The sequence below is a fragment of the Dermacentor variabilis genome, chromosome 5 (genome assembly GCF_050947875.1).
Source record: "Dermacentor variabilis isolate Ectoservices chromosome 5, ASM5094787v1, whole genome shotgun sequence".
Taxonomy (NCBI): domain Eukaryota; kingdom Metazoa; phylum Arthropoda; class Arachnida; order Ixodida; family Ixodidae; genus Dermacentor; species Dermacentor variabilis.
Window position 1 is genome coordinate 124800779 of NC_134572.1, and position 13765 is coordinate 124814543.

Here is a 13765-nt window from a genome sequence, read left to right on the forward strand (position 1 = left end):
GAAGATTCATTATCTCTAATTACTCGAACAATATCAGTATAAATTCGTAAAATATCTGCTTGACCTTCCTTTTAATTGCCTTTTGTCGCAAAATTGCGTGTTTGTGTCTTCATCATAAATTTTTATATTCCTGGCCACCAGGCAACGCATTCATCAGACCAACCCATCGGACATCTCGGAATTGCCATCCTAACACCGTATATACCGAGCGCACCCGTACAGAGACTTTCCAGAATTCTTTTTTTTTTTTTTGCATGCGGCACAAGACTGAACAACCGTCTCACCTATATAGCCATGTTAACAGTTTGCGCTCAGTTTCAAACAACAATTGAGAGTCATTTCTTAACATGGTAAATGAGAACCGCTGCCTTTTCTGAGCCATGCTTATTGTAATATTCCTCTGGGAATATTACATTAAGGCATAAATAAATAAGAGTAGAATAAATGAAATCAAGCGACATCATTTGAGGTGCAGTTGACAGCTCGAGCCACGAGACAATTTTTTCTGTGCCGCGATGCGTTTGCTTCGCGTTTAATCCCCAGCTCCTACTTTGTGCTGGCACAATTTCCTTCTCTATGCTGACACTGATAAACCTGCATCGACGCACACACGCGCCGATTATTCGACGTCCGTACGCGGTCCCGCGTGACGCCGAACACTCGCCTCGGCAGATCACATAGATAACTTTTCAGGCCCCGCACAGATTTTGCCGCCACCTGCTACGCGCCGACCTTTGCGCAGTTCGCGGCAGTAGACTGGCAGTGCGTCATCGCTTGCTGCTCGTGCGTTTTCAAAATGGCTTCCCAGCGTCGCTATTCTAACCCACGGTCGATGTGTGCCGTGGAAAATGGAACGCGGGGTGTCGAACAAGCGTTGCGTGCCGGACTGTTCACGAGGTGAAGAAGCTGCACCTACTATCAGCCCCGAAATACGAGACCATTTGAAACGAGTATATCCGCGGCCTTCATCCGGGCTATAGCTTGTGCCTGCGTCGTACACGAAGGTAAGGTCCCTCTTGCAGTCGAGTGCTGCTGTCCTCGCGCTTTCCTGCAGGTCGAGTTATCCTCTTAAAATGCATCGTCCTAAACACGCCACCTTGAGAACGCAAACGCCGCACCAAGAACCCACTGACGATGGTGACGGTGTAAAGCGGCGACTCACTACTGCGCTCGCTGGTTTTGTATTCGTACAGCCGGGCGCCGTTCACTTGGCGAATGCGATTGGGTCAGTTGCGTCTCTGCGCCTTGCTTACATCAGACCTTTATGTTGGAAGCAAGAGAGATCGAATGCCAATCCGCGCGCTTCAAAAGTTCTGGATATGCTGAGCTTGTCGTACTAAAATTGCACGTGTCTGTTATCGCATGTGTCGAAGATGGTGGGTTTAACGTTATACCCTCTGAGATGTCCAGTGTTACCCAGTCAGCTTGCCGCGCACTTGTGCGAATTGAAACGAGCTTTCGAGTGTTTCTATACAATCGAGTGGTTCATTGAAACAGTGAGCATTGTGACTCAGGCGCACTTGTGAAAACCGTTGGCTTCGATACACATTCTTGGAATTGATCGAAGAACGCTTTACACTGCGATTAGGCTAACGCTGATAAAAAAAATTACGTGGGGCCAAAGCTTTATGAGTAACGCAGAAGCTCGACAAAATTCTAAGGGCTGTGAAACGAGCGATGCAGCGAATGTTTGGAGTTGTAGCGTTAAAAGGGGGCAGTATAGAAGAGAGTAGACAAGTGTAGCTGGGGGGGGGGGGGGATCTTGTTCATATAAAGAGGAGGTAGTTAAAAAAGTTTCGTGGATTGTTGAGTCTTGCTTGCAGGTTTGAACAAGTGCGCACTTCGCACAAAGCGCCCGTCTTGTGTCTTTCAGTTGTCTTTTGTGCAACGTGCGCGCTAGTTCAAATGTGCAAGCAAGCAGCGGAATTGGGCAGGTCTAGCAAAGCGTAGGACAGACAACCACTTACCACTCATTGTGTTACCCTAATAAACCAGCGGTTTATTAGGGTAAACACAAAGAGTGGTAAGTAAAGGGAAGACGCTCTTGGCGACGGTAGATAATTAGACGGTGTGATGCGCTCAGGAACCTTGCAGATGGGCTCAGTTTACGCAGGGCAAGGTTATTGAAAGATCGCTAGGAAAGGCATTCGCGCTGGAACGGACATGAAATACGCTTTTCATGATTATGATAAACGATAAACCTTACGGCAGGCATTATTTCGAGGCCATCAACTGGGGCGCTCCTCGTAGCTTGTCGTGGAACACTGGGATGTAGGAATTGAGCAAGAAGGTTGGATACTGATTAGGTATTGTCGCTCGTGAAATATGAAGGACGCCCGGGGGGCTGCACTTAAGAGCACCGCATCGCTTATGAATAAAACGTATATTCTTTCAGCACTCTGTGCCAGTAACCGAGTGGGACTGACGGCCACGCACCCTTGTACCGTGCATTGGGTGCATGGTAAAAAAACCCTAGGTGATCTCTGACCCTCTAACATGATCGTAATTAATTGCGTTACGTTTTGGGATAATCTTGAGGCACGCTTGCCACGCCTGGCGTTGTGACGCATTTAGCGAAAAGCAGCTCGACCGTGGTGACAAAGTTAGTTTGGCGCGTACTGAATCCTAATGGGTCAAGCTTGTGGCGCTTTGTATGGCCCCTCAACAGCGTATACCTTTTTTTAGGTGGGTACTCACGCTTGTGCATACCGCGACGAGCGATTGCCAAGAGTGATAACATGGGAGTGTGCAGCTTGTGCCGGTAGAACTGTTCAAAAGATAACGATGAGGAGCTCAAGAACCAAGAACTTGTAACTCGAACATTGTCTTCTGAACGACTTGAAACAGGTTTTGCGCATTTGTCTTGAGTGCGAGCAGAAGGCATTCTGTGAGGGTCTAGCATGGTCTCGCTGCGAGCCTGTGTTGTGGTCACCTGTGTGCACGTAGCGTACCATCGCGTTGGCTGAGGCCAAGTTGTTTTGGAAACACGCATTCGCCCTATTTGGATCCGCGACTCTGGTACGATCTGTTGGGAACTCGGCGCTGACGCCCGTGGTTGTACCTGGGTCGCAAGCCCCAAGGGTAGCGTTGGCCTGGCGGCCTGGGGTACAACTGCAAGCATCCGAAGGTCCCGGCAAAGCATGAGTCGACTGGTAACAACGATACAACTTGTTTATTTTAACATCGCAAAGAGTTGGCGGTCAGGTTTGACCGAAGTAGAGAGACGGGAGAGCACTTCACTCAACTGAAGAAATCGGAGCCTTTTTCTGGCGTCCGGGGGCAGCTGTTTTTATACTCTCGCAGTTGAGGGCAAGAAGGAACCCCTCAAAAGACGAGCACGTGAATGTACAATGGGCTAATGGTGACGCACACTGTCGTAGCGATGCCGTAGCACCATGTCGTGGCGCTGCGCAAGATCTCGTAGCAACTGGTCGTGGCGCTGCGCAGCACACTGTCGTGGCGCTGCCGGTCGGACACAATGACTGTAACGAGAAGATGGTCCCTGCTTTGGCTTCGCCTGTTTCGGGCACAATGACTGGAACGAGATCCCTGCTTTGGCATCGCCTGTTTCGGGCCCAATAACTGGAATGAGATCCCTGCTTTGGCATCGCCTGTTTCGGGCACAATGACTGGAATGCGAGGGGGATCCCTAGGCGGTCGCATCGCCGCAGACGCGCCTGGAAACACCTGGCGATGAGTGTTGCGGCGACGACGATCGGGCCAAAATGTCTGCCGCCCCGCCGCAGTTGGCGCCGGCAAAACCACGTGTCGCAGGCGAATCGTAACAGACCGCCCCGCCGGGGGAAGGAGATCCCGATGGACAGGGGACTGCATCCGCTGTCCGGAGGGATGTCGCTCGATGATGCTCATAACCGAAGTCGGGCGTCCCTTGACGTTTCTTGAGCGCAGCGCACAGAGAAGGCCTCGTTCTCTCGTTCAGGTTCGCACGGGACACTGCAAAGTGACTTCGGGAGAGTTCACATTTTTGTTCTCGTTCCCGGCAAGCGTTAGAACTACGCTGAAAACTCAACCGCTCAGTCAGCAAGCACGGCACAACCCTCACTAAGCCCTGCCAGGCTCTTTCCCCTTTTTATACCAATGCCTAGTTCCTTACAGTAGTCTAGCATCACTCAGAACGCGTCCACAAATTGAAAAATTGCACTAGAAAGCATATCATCACTTTGAAACACTAAACAAAAGCAATATGTTAAAAAAAAATCCTGCCTCAGGAAGAAAAACATCAGTAACAAACAATTTTGAGGCTGATTCCTACGTTAGGGGCTTCGACTTAAGCCATCGGCGTTACCGTTGAGACACCCCTTTTTGTAACGCACCTCAAAGGAATATTGTTGTAAAGCGAGGCTCCAGCGCAGGAGGCGGCCATTTTTGGGAGAGATGGTCTGCAGCCATTGGAGAGGGCAGTGATCCGTCTCAATGATAAACCTCGAGCCGGCTAGATAGCATGACAATTTCTGAACGGCCCACACGAGACATGCACACTCTTTCTCGGTGGCGCTATACGCCTGCTCACGACTGGTCAGCTTACGACTAGCATACAGGACGGGGTGTTCTACTTCTCCATTTTCCCGTTGGCACAGTACAACGCCCATGCCTCGCTCACTAGCATCGCACTGAACAATGAACCCTTTTGTATAGTCTGGCGATCGTAGCACAGGCTGGCTTGTTAGGGCACTCTTTAGGGCGCTAAAAGCTCTTTCCTTTGTCTCGTCCCAGACGACTGTTTGAGGCTCTGTCTTTCTTAGAGCATCCGTCAGGGGAGCCGCGATATCAGAGTACCTAGGGATGTACCTCTGATAGTAGCCGGCGACACCCAAGAACGACCGAATATCGGTCTTTGTGCGCGGCTGCGGAAAGTCTCGCACAGCGGCCACTTTTATTTCAGAGGGGCGGCGACGACCCTGACCAATCACGTGACCGAGGTAGACAACCTCGGCCTGTGCTAACTGGCACTTAGGAGCCTTGACTGTCAAGCCCGCTTCGCGCAGGCGGGTTAGCACCGCCCGCAAGTGTGCCATATGCTCAGACCAGGATGCGGAGAATATCGCTACGTCGTCTAGATACGGTAAAGCGAATTCTTGCTGTCCCCGCAACACTTTATCCATGAGGCTTGAAAAACAGTATGGCGCGTTCTTCAAACCAAAACTCAACACTTTAGGACGGAATGTTCCCATTGGTGAAATGAACGCCGCATACCTACTAGCCTCTTCTGTAAGGGGAACCTGCCAATAACCCCTGACAAGATCTAGGGTGGAAATAAACTGAGCGCTACTAACTTTCTCAAGGCGCTCCTCGATGTTAGGGATCGGATAAATTTGATCCTTAGTGATGGAATTAAGCCTGCGGTAGTCGACGCAAGGACGAGGTTCCTTGCCCGGTACCTCAACTAAAATCAAAGGGGAGGTATAATCACTCTCACCTGCCTCAATAACACCGAGCTGTAGCATTTTCTTTACCTCAGCCTCCATAATATCGCTCTGGCGGGGTGACACCCGATACGCCTTGGATCGTACTGGCTCTGTGGAGGTAAGTTCTATATCATGAGTAAGTACAGAAGTCCTACCAGGCCTCTCAGAGAACAGACCTTGAAACTCTTGTAATAGCTGGTGTAGTTCGGTTTTCTGCTCAGGCGACAGCGGTGCTTTACTGATAAGGTCACTAATGACTTGACCGGTGTCTTCCCTGTTCGTCACTGAGCCTAGTCCCGGAAGCTCGACTGGAAGCTCTTCAGGAACGTTTATCATCATGCACACCACTGCTTCCCTTTGTCTATAAGGTTTGAGCAGATTACAGTGGTAAACTTGCTGTGCTTTCCGCTTTCCTGGCAGACTTACCACGTAGTTAACGTCCGACAGTTTCTGAACAATTCGTGCTGGGCCCTCCCACTGCACGTCTAGTTTGTTGTTTAGCGATGTGCGCAATATCATGACCTCATCGCCAACCTCAAAACGACGGGCCCTGGCTGTCCGATCATAATAAACCTTGGCCCTCTGCTGGGCCTTTGCCATTGCTTCACCTGACAACTCCTGTGCCCTTCTTAAGCGTTCGAGGAGCTTAAGCACGTACTCCACCACGACTGGGTCGTCGCCCCTACCTTCCCACGATTCTCGAAGCATGCGAAGCGGAGATCGAAGCGAGCGACCGTACACCAGTTCAGCTGGCGAAAATCCCGTAGCCGCATGCGGCGCGGTCCTTAAAGCAAACATCACCCCAGGCAGACACAGCTCCCAGTCAGTTCGATGTTCAAAACACAACGCTCTCAACACGCGCTTCATGACGGAGTGGAGCTTCTCAACGGAATTCGACTGTGGGTGGTACACTGAGCTGTGTAACAGCTTTACCCCACACCTTTCGAGAAAAGTTGTCGTCAAAGCGCTAGTAAACACTGTGCCCTGATCTGATTGAATTTCTGCAGGAAAACCAACTCGCGCAAATATGGACAGTAGTGCATTAACTATCTCAACTGAGCTGAGTTCTTTAAGCGGCACTGCTTCAGGGAACTTTGTCGCTGGGCAGATCACAGTCAAAATGTGTCTGTACCCCGTGGCTGTTACCGGCAGAGGTCCCACAGTATCAATAACGAGCCGTCTAAAAGGCTCCGTAATGATAGGTACCAATTTCAACGGCGCCCTCGATTTGTCCCCTGGTTTGCCCACCCGCTGACAAGTGTCACATGTCCTCACGAAATGGTCTGCGTCCCGAAAACACCCTGGCCAATAGTACTCTTGCAAGAGACGGTCCTTAGTTTTCTTAACTCCTAGGTGTCCGGACCACGAACCCCCGTGTGACAAGCGCAACAGATCCTGACGATAGCATTGAGGCACGACCAGCTGATCGAACTCCACTCCTCTTCGGTCTAGATACTTCCGGTACAGGACTCCACCTCTTTCCACAAAACGCGCAGTTTTCCTGGCGATACCTTCTTTGACATTGCAGCGCACGTTTTCCAGGCTGCCATCCTTTTTTTGCTCGGCTATCAAAGCCGTCCGGCTGACTTTTAGCAACCTATCAAGTCCGTCTGACGTAGGCGCGATGAGCAAATCAGTAGATAGCTCTTCTAACTTTCCCGCGTCGGGATTTTCCTCTCCAGTATCTGGCGCCTTCAACGCTACAGACTCAATTCTATTCTGTTCGGGCGTGCTCTGAATATCAGCTTGCTGCGCCTCTGACCCTTTTTCGTTGTTTGATAACGTCGGCCCCGCAACTACCGCCTTTGCAGCGAGCTCCCGAACCTTCGATCTGGTTAAGGCCTGAACACTAGCTTCACCAAACAAAAGCCCCTTCTCGCGCAGGAGGTGATCGGACCTGTTTGAAAATAGGTACGGGTACTGGGGTGGCAGCATAGATGACACTGCCGCCTCTGTCTCAAGCGCTCCGAAAGGTCCTTCAATAAGCACTTTTGCTACTGGCAGACACACGCTATGAGCTTCCACGGCTTGCTTGATCCACGCGCACTCGCCCGTGAACATATGGGGTTCTACGTAAGATGGGTGAACTACATCCATCGTAGCTGCGGAATCGCGAAGCACTCGGCACTCTTTCCCGTTCACGAGGAGGTCTCGCATGTAAGGCTCGAGAAGCTTCATGTTCTCGTCAGTGCTGCCTAGTGAAAAAAACACAACTTTTGGTGTTGTTTCCGGACACTGCGCCGAAAAGTGACCCGGCTTCTGGCACGTATAACAAACGCCCGCTCGCCTCATCTCGAACCGCTTTCTGCGTTCGGCTTCGGCTGCCGTCTCTTTACGTTTGGTCGGATTGCTTTCACTCGCATCCTCACTACGCGTGTCCCCCTTAAATCTCATGGGCGTGAACCTTGGCCTCTCAGACTTGGAGCCAAATTCACCCTTTTGACCGTCCTTAGCTCCGCGAGCTCGACGCGTCACAAACTCCTCGGCTAGCTCAGCGGCTCTAGCCACCGTACTCACGTCTGGCCTATCCAAGACCCAGTATCGCACGTTCTCCGGTAACCGACTATAAAACTGTTCTAGCCCGAAGCACTGCAGAACTTTATCGTGGTCACCAAACGCTTTCTCTTCTTTGAGCCACTCCTGCATGTTCGACATAAGCCTATACGCAAACTCTGTATATGACTCACTTCTGCCTTTCTCATTTTCCCGAAACTTCCGACGGAACGCTTCCGCAGACAGCCGGTACTTTTTTAGCAGACTCGATTTTACTTTGTCGAAATCCTCTGCTTCCTCTCTATCCAAGCGAGCGACTACGTCGGCCGCCTCGCCGGGTAACAAAGTGAGCAAGCGCTGTGGCCACGTTTCCCGAGAGAACCCCTGCTTCTCGCACGTTCGCTCAAAGTTAACCAGGAACAAACCAATGTCCTCTCCAAGCTTAAACGGCCGCATCAGGTCAGTCATTTTGAACAATACGCGTTCTCCTGCACCGTGTGCCTGACTTCCATTACGAGCGCGTTCCATCTCTACCTCAAGACGCTTCATTTCCAAAGCGTGTTGACGGTCACGCTCTTGTTGCTCTCGCTCTTTCTGTTCTTTACGTTCACGCTCTTCTTTTTCTTTCTGTTCTTTACGTTCGCGCTCTTCTTTTTCTTTTTGCTCTTTAAGTTCGCGCTCCTGTCTTTTTGCAGTCTCCCTCTCTTCAATTGTCTCAAGGCATTCCGACAGCTCGTCATCCTCAGCCTCTAACTCAAGAATAGCCTTTATCAGTTCTGGTTTTCTGAGTTTGTCCGAGACATCCAGACCCAACTCTCTTGCAAGCTCCAACAATTTCGGTTTGCGCAACGACTTCAAATCCATGGCTGCTCTGAATGCTGCTTTCTCTACTGCTTACTATTGTCTTGCCGCAACTAACCCGGCAGCAACGACAACCACAATTACCAGCTCTGTTTCTAACACTAACAAAAGCCTGGCAAAGCTCAGAAGAAGAAAGTCCCGCACTCACCAAACCTCGCAGGCAGGAATTCCGCGCAGTCGTTCCGCTGCAGGCAACCAGTCGACACACAGGGCTCGTTGCACTGCTCCCGGATCGTCGTTGAGCTGCTCAGCATACTGTCAACTGCATCTCTTTGCTGCTGGCCTCCGTTGTCGTGATCTCGCCGCTGGCAGACAGTTGTTTGAAGTCGTAGGCGATCTCACCGCTGGCAACCAGATATTTGGATCCGCGACTCTGGTACGATCTGTTGGGAACTCGGCGCTGACGCCCGTGGTTGTACCTGGGTCGCAAGCCCCAAGGGTAGCGTTGGCCTGGCGGCCTGGGGTACAACTGCAAGCATCCGAAGGTCCCGGCAAAGCATGAGTCGACTGGTAACAACGATACAACTTGTTTATTTTAACATCGCAAAGAGTTGGCGGTCAGGTTTGACCGAAGTAGAGAGACGGGAGAGCACTTCACTCAACTGAAGAAATCGGAGCCTTTTTCTGGCGTCCGGGGGCAGCTGTTTTTATACTCTCGCAGTTGAGGGCAAGAAGGAACCCCTCAAAAGACGAGCACGTGAATGTACAATGGGCTAATGGTGACGCACACTGTCGTAGCGATGCCGTAGCACCATGTCGTGGCGCTGCGCAAGATCTCGTAGCAACTGGTCGTGGCGCTGCGCAGCACACTGTCGTGGCGCTGCCGGTCGGACACAATGACTGTAACGAGAAGATGGTCCCTGCTTTGGCTTCGCCTGTTTCGGGCACAATGACTGGAACGAGATCCCTGCTTTGGCATCGCCTGTTTCGGGCCCAATAACTGGAATGAGATCCCTGCTTTGGCATCGCCTGTTTCGGGCACAATGACTGGAATGCGAGGGGGATCCCTAGGCGGTCGCATCGCCGCAGACGCGCCTGGAAACACCTGGCGATGAGTGTTGCGGCGACGACGATCGGGCCAAAATGTCTGCCGCCCCGCCGCAGTTGGCGCCGGCAAAACCACGTGTCGCAGGCGAATCGTAACAGCCCGTGTATTTGTGCTCTTAAATTGCAGGAAATAAGGCCCGGGAATAGAGGAATGCTTGGAAATCGGATGTTTTCGTCATGTTTTGCGTATGGTATTGTATGGGATGGAGTCGGGTATTTTTCTACGTCATGTACATAAAAGCGAATTGCTTTTGTTTGTAATGCCGCCCATTCACAACTTTATCACGCTTCGCCTCTATACGCAGTATTTCTGTAATGTCTAAATACCACAATGACACGTGTTTGTGATTTATCTTCTTCTGCTGATGCCTTCCGGCAGAGATTTGTACGATAACTACTACTGCTTACCTGGTGCCACAACACCCGCCGTGGTTGCTCAGTGGCTATGGTGTTGGGCTGCTGAGCACGAGGTCGCGGGATCGAATCCCGGCCACGGCGGCCGCATTTCGATGGGGGCGAAATGCGAAAACACCCGTGTGCTTAGATTTAGGCGCACGTTAAAGAACCCCAGGTGGTCAAAATTTCCGGAGTCCTCCACTACGGCGTGCCTCATAATCAGAAAGTGGTTTTGGCACGTAAAACCCCAAATATTATTATATTATTATGGTGCCACAACGTTAGATGAATGCACAAGAAACCCGGAACGGGCATTTATACAGAGCAAAATAAACATTTCATCCCTTCACAAGGCGTCGTCTACTTTATATAATTGCACGTGGCACAGATTCGCTGGAGGCTAGTAAAGATCGTTCGCAATCATTTTTAATAGAAAAAATTGGAGGACGCTTAAGCTTCGCCTTCAAGAGTGGAACGCGACAGCGTTCCCATCGACCCGCCAAGGGGTGTAAGACAATGCGCGACGGCGCAGGGATCACTTACGAGGCGCCCCGCATGGGACTTTGCTGCCACCTATCACACGGAGAGCGTCGAGCAACGCAGCGTTCGGCGCGGCAACGAAACGTCCGCCTGAGCAAACGGAACGAACCAAAGAACTCGGTGTCTCGGAGGGGGAAACGATCTACGCCAGCCAAACGTCGTGATCGGCACGGGCAGAGAGATAGATAGATAGTGATCTAAAGAAAGGAACGGCGCTTGATTCTGCAACCCGCGTGGGAGCACGGCGAAGCGTCGTCAGGGGAGAGGGGGTCGGAGCCGCGACGCGCCTGGCACCGGTCCGCGCACAGCCCCAATGCGCGCATGGCGCGCCACCTGTCGGGGCAGCGCCGTACATTGAGAGGAGGGGGTCTTCTGTGTTTGCCGCAAGATGGCTCTGCGTGTGCGGTAAGCGCAGAAGAAATGTAGCGGAAACTTACTTCGCTACTCGTGTAAATGCGACTTCTGTAAGTTACATGCTCATAATTACCGATATAAACCGCAGTATAACTTTCTACGGCACGTTTTTAAGGCAACACCGCGTTCACTAGAAGCGCGTTTGTACCGCTTTCAAGCGTCGAACTCGTGGCTGAGTGGTAGCGTCTCCGTCTCACACTCCGGAGACCCTGGTTCGATTCCCACCCAGCCCATCTTGGAAGTTGCTTTTTATTTATGAAGTGCCTGCCGTTATTTATCGCTCACGGCCAACGCCGCGGACGCCGACGTCGACACCGACGCCGACGACACCGGCTTTTCTGCGACACGAGCTCCTTAACGCTATCGCGTTAAAATTTGGAGGACGCTTGAGCTTCGCCTATAAGAATGGAACGCGACAGCACTCACAGATTTCCGACTGCTTTTCACGGTTACCGGCAACGGCAGCTTATGTAACCGTAATGTTTACCGGGAAACGCGGGCGGCGAACGCTATGCACGAAGGCGGGATTTCTGAAGAAACGCGGCCTATTGCGTGGGCCCATCTCCTGTTATTATTTCACACTTTTAATATTTATATCTGAGAATATCTAACATAAAAGGTATGCGCTGTTGGTGTTCCTTTCTATGACATTTCTTTGTGGGCTGTCAGTCTCAAAATTCCGAGGAATAACTTTGTAAAGAACGAAACACAATGTACGAGAAACTTTAGTAGTAGAACAGGGCCTTGAAGAAGACAAGTCGTGTGGAAGTCAACTTGTCGAAACGTTGTCGAACTTGTCGAAACCTTCTCGTTTTGCTCATCGTCTTTAGTGATAGAAGAGTGATGTGGTACGCGTAGTTAGGAATGATTTTTCGCGAAAAGGAACGGCGAATTTTCTCCTACACGGAGTCCCTAACGCTGTCGCGTTAATAATTAAGCCATTGCACACCAAGACGGCGCGCGGTCGAGCAGTAGAAGCAAAAACAACAAAGAGAAAATTGCCGTGCCGATCAGCGCAGCCGCCGTAACGCGTTCCAGCTCGCGCTCGAAACGCGCGCGCCCGAAACCGAAACCGGAAGTGTGGTTCAGGCATTAATGCCGGCAGCTTCACCCGCAACAGTCGATTTACGGTAGTGCCCGCTCTTGTTCAATTTTCTTTCTCTGTGGCCTAACGTGCGGCGCGGCTGAGCGTGTTATAGACGCTTCTCCTGCCATGATGTAGGGCCAAACGCGAAGAAAGTTTGTGCAAAGCAAGCAAAAGCTAGAAGCCACTTCAAATGACGTTGATAGGTCAACGAGAAGAAAGGGCGTTAACCGAGGGGCCCGATTTTTATCGCGAAGGTTGTGGGTTCGGTTTCCGCCTGCGGCAAGTTGTTTTTTCATCCACTTTAATTTTCATTAATTTATCGTTTTTCTATTTCCTTTACTAAGCACAAGTAATTTCCCCTATGTTGTCCTTGGTGTCAGTGTTTGTTGGCTTCTGTTGATAGGTCATGTGACGGATGATGGTGGTGGTGGTGAGGATGTTGTAATTGACGGGCTTATAGCTCAGAGGCATGGGTATTCCATGGGCCTTTGCACTAAGGGGCATATGCCGCAAAGGCACTCACGCGGAGTGGCACACGTCAAAGGAGCACCTTTTTTTTTGTAAGCATGCCTTGCGGAAAGGGGGATATCCGAACTCGTTTATGGTCCTAAAGGGGTGGCCTGGTGCGTAGCTCATCGAAAGAAAAGTTCGCATAACGGAATTATGTCTTATTACTAATTTCAGTGCTCGCAAAAGGGATTTTATACTTAGCAGTGACGTAATCTGCCTGATGGTGAACATTTACTGCAACGACACTCTCAAACCATCGTAGCGGGTGCCACAGCTATGATCGCCGTCGTCGCGTCACTCTGTGGCTTCGTACACATCCGGCTTACATGGACAACATTATTCACAAGATTCTATGGTTTTGTCAGAGCTTGAAAGTGCCGTGTGCCTTTTTCTCTCGACATGCATTGTCCGTTCGGACCAGCATATACCCTAACAAAAAAAAAATTGATTGGCAATGAACTATTGACTGGCAATGAACTTCCAACCTGTGGTAGATGTGGTGAGCGGCTCACCGTCCTCCACGTCCTCGTGGAGTGTCGGGAAGCCGAAAGAGAAAGAAGGGAACACTTTCCACTAGCATACCGCTATTGTCTCCCTCTCCATCCTGCTATGTTTGGTGGTAAAAAGGGGTTCTTTACCAATAAAGCTGTCCTAGGTTTTTAAAAGACGTGGTCTTGCGTGTTAATAGCCCAAAGGTTTCGTAGCGCATCCTCTCTACAGAGGATGCTGCTGTGATAGTGGTCCTTTTATAGCACGCGCCTTCAGGTCCTTGCGCTTCAAGGATTCTGTTATGGCAGTGGTGCTTTTAGGAAGTTTTTAGCCTGCGATCAATTTTAGCACATTGCAATTCTTTAGCACATTGCAATCCGTTGAGATTGTTTTTGTGTGCATTTAGCAGTTTGTTTATGCTATGGTTGTGGTGTGTGCGCGATGTGGTAGGGTCTAATAAGTGTCGCAAGAGCTGCCATGTGCGCTTGTTATCGAGGTTGTC

The 13765-nt window shown here is 50.8% G+C and overlaps 1 protein-coding gene across 2 annotated transcripts in view; it reads left to right on the top strand.

Annotated features, from left to right (window-relative positions):
• Nucleotides 1-716: 716 nt before the first annotated feature.
• The window catches only part of LOC142583140 (atrial natriuretic peptide receptor 2-like), a 385116-nt gene continuing 372067 nt past the window's right edge, over nucleotides 717-13765 (top strand). For both annotated transcript variants that reach the window (XM_075693481.1, XM_075693480.1), the window contains exon 1: nucleotides 717-1004. The gene's annotated coding sequence lies outside the window, so the exon portion shown is untranslated. The remainder of the gene's footprint in view (nucleotides 1005-13765) is intronic.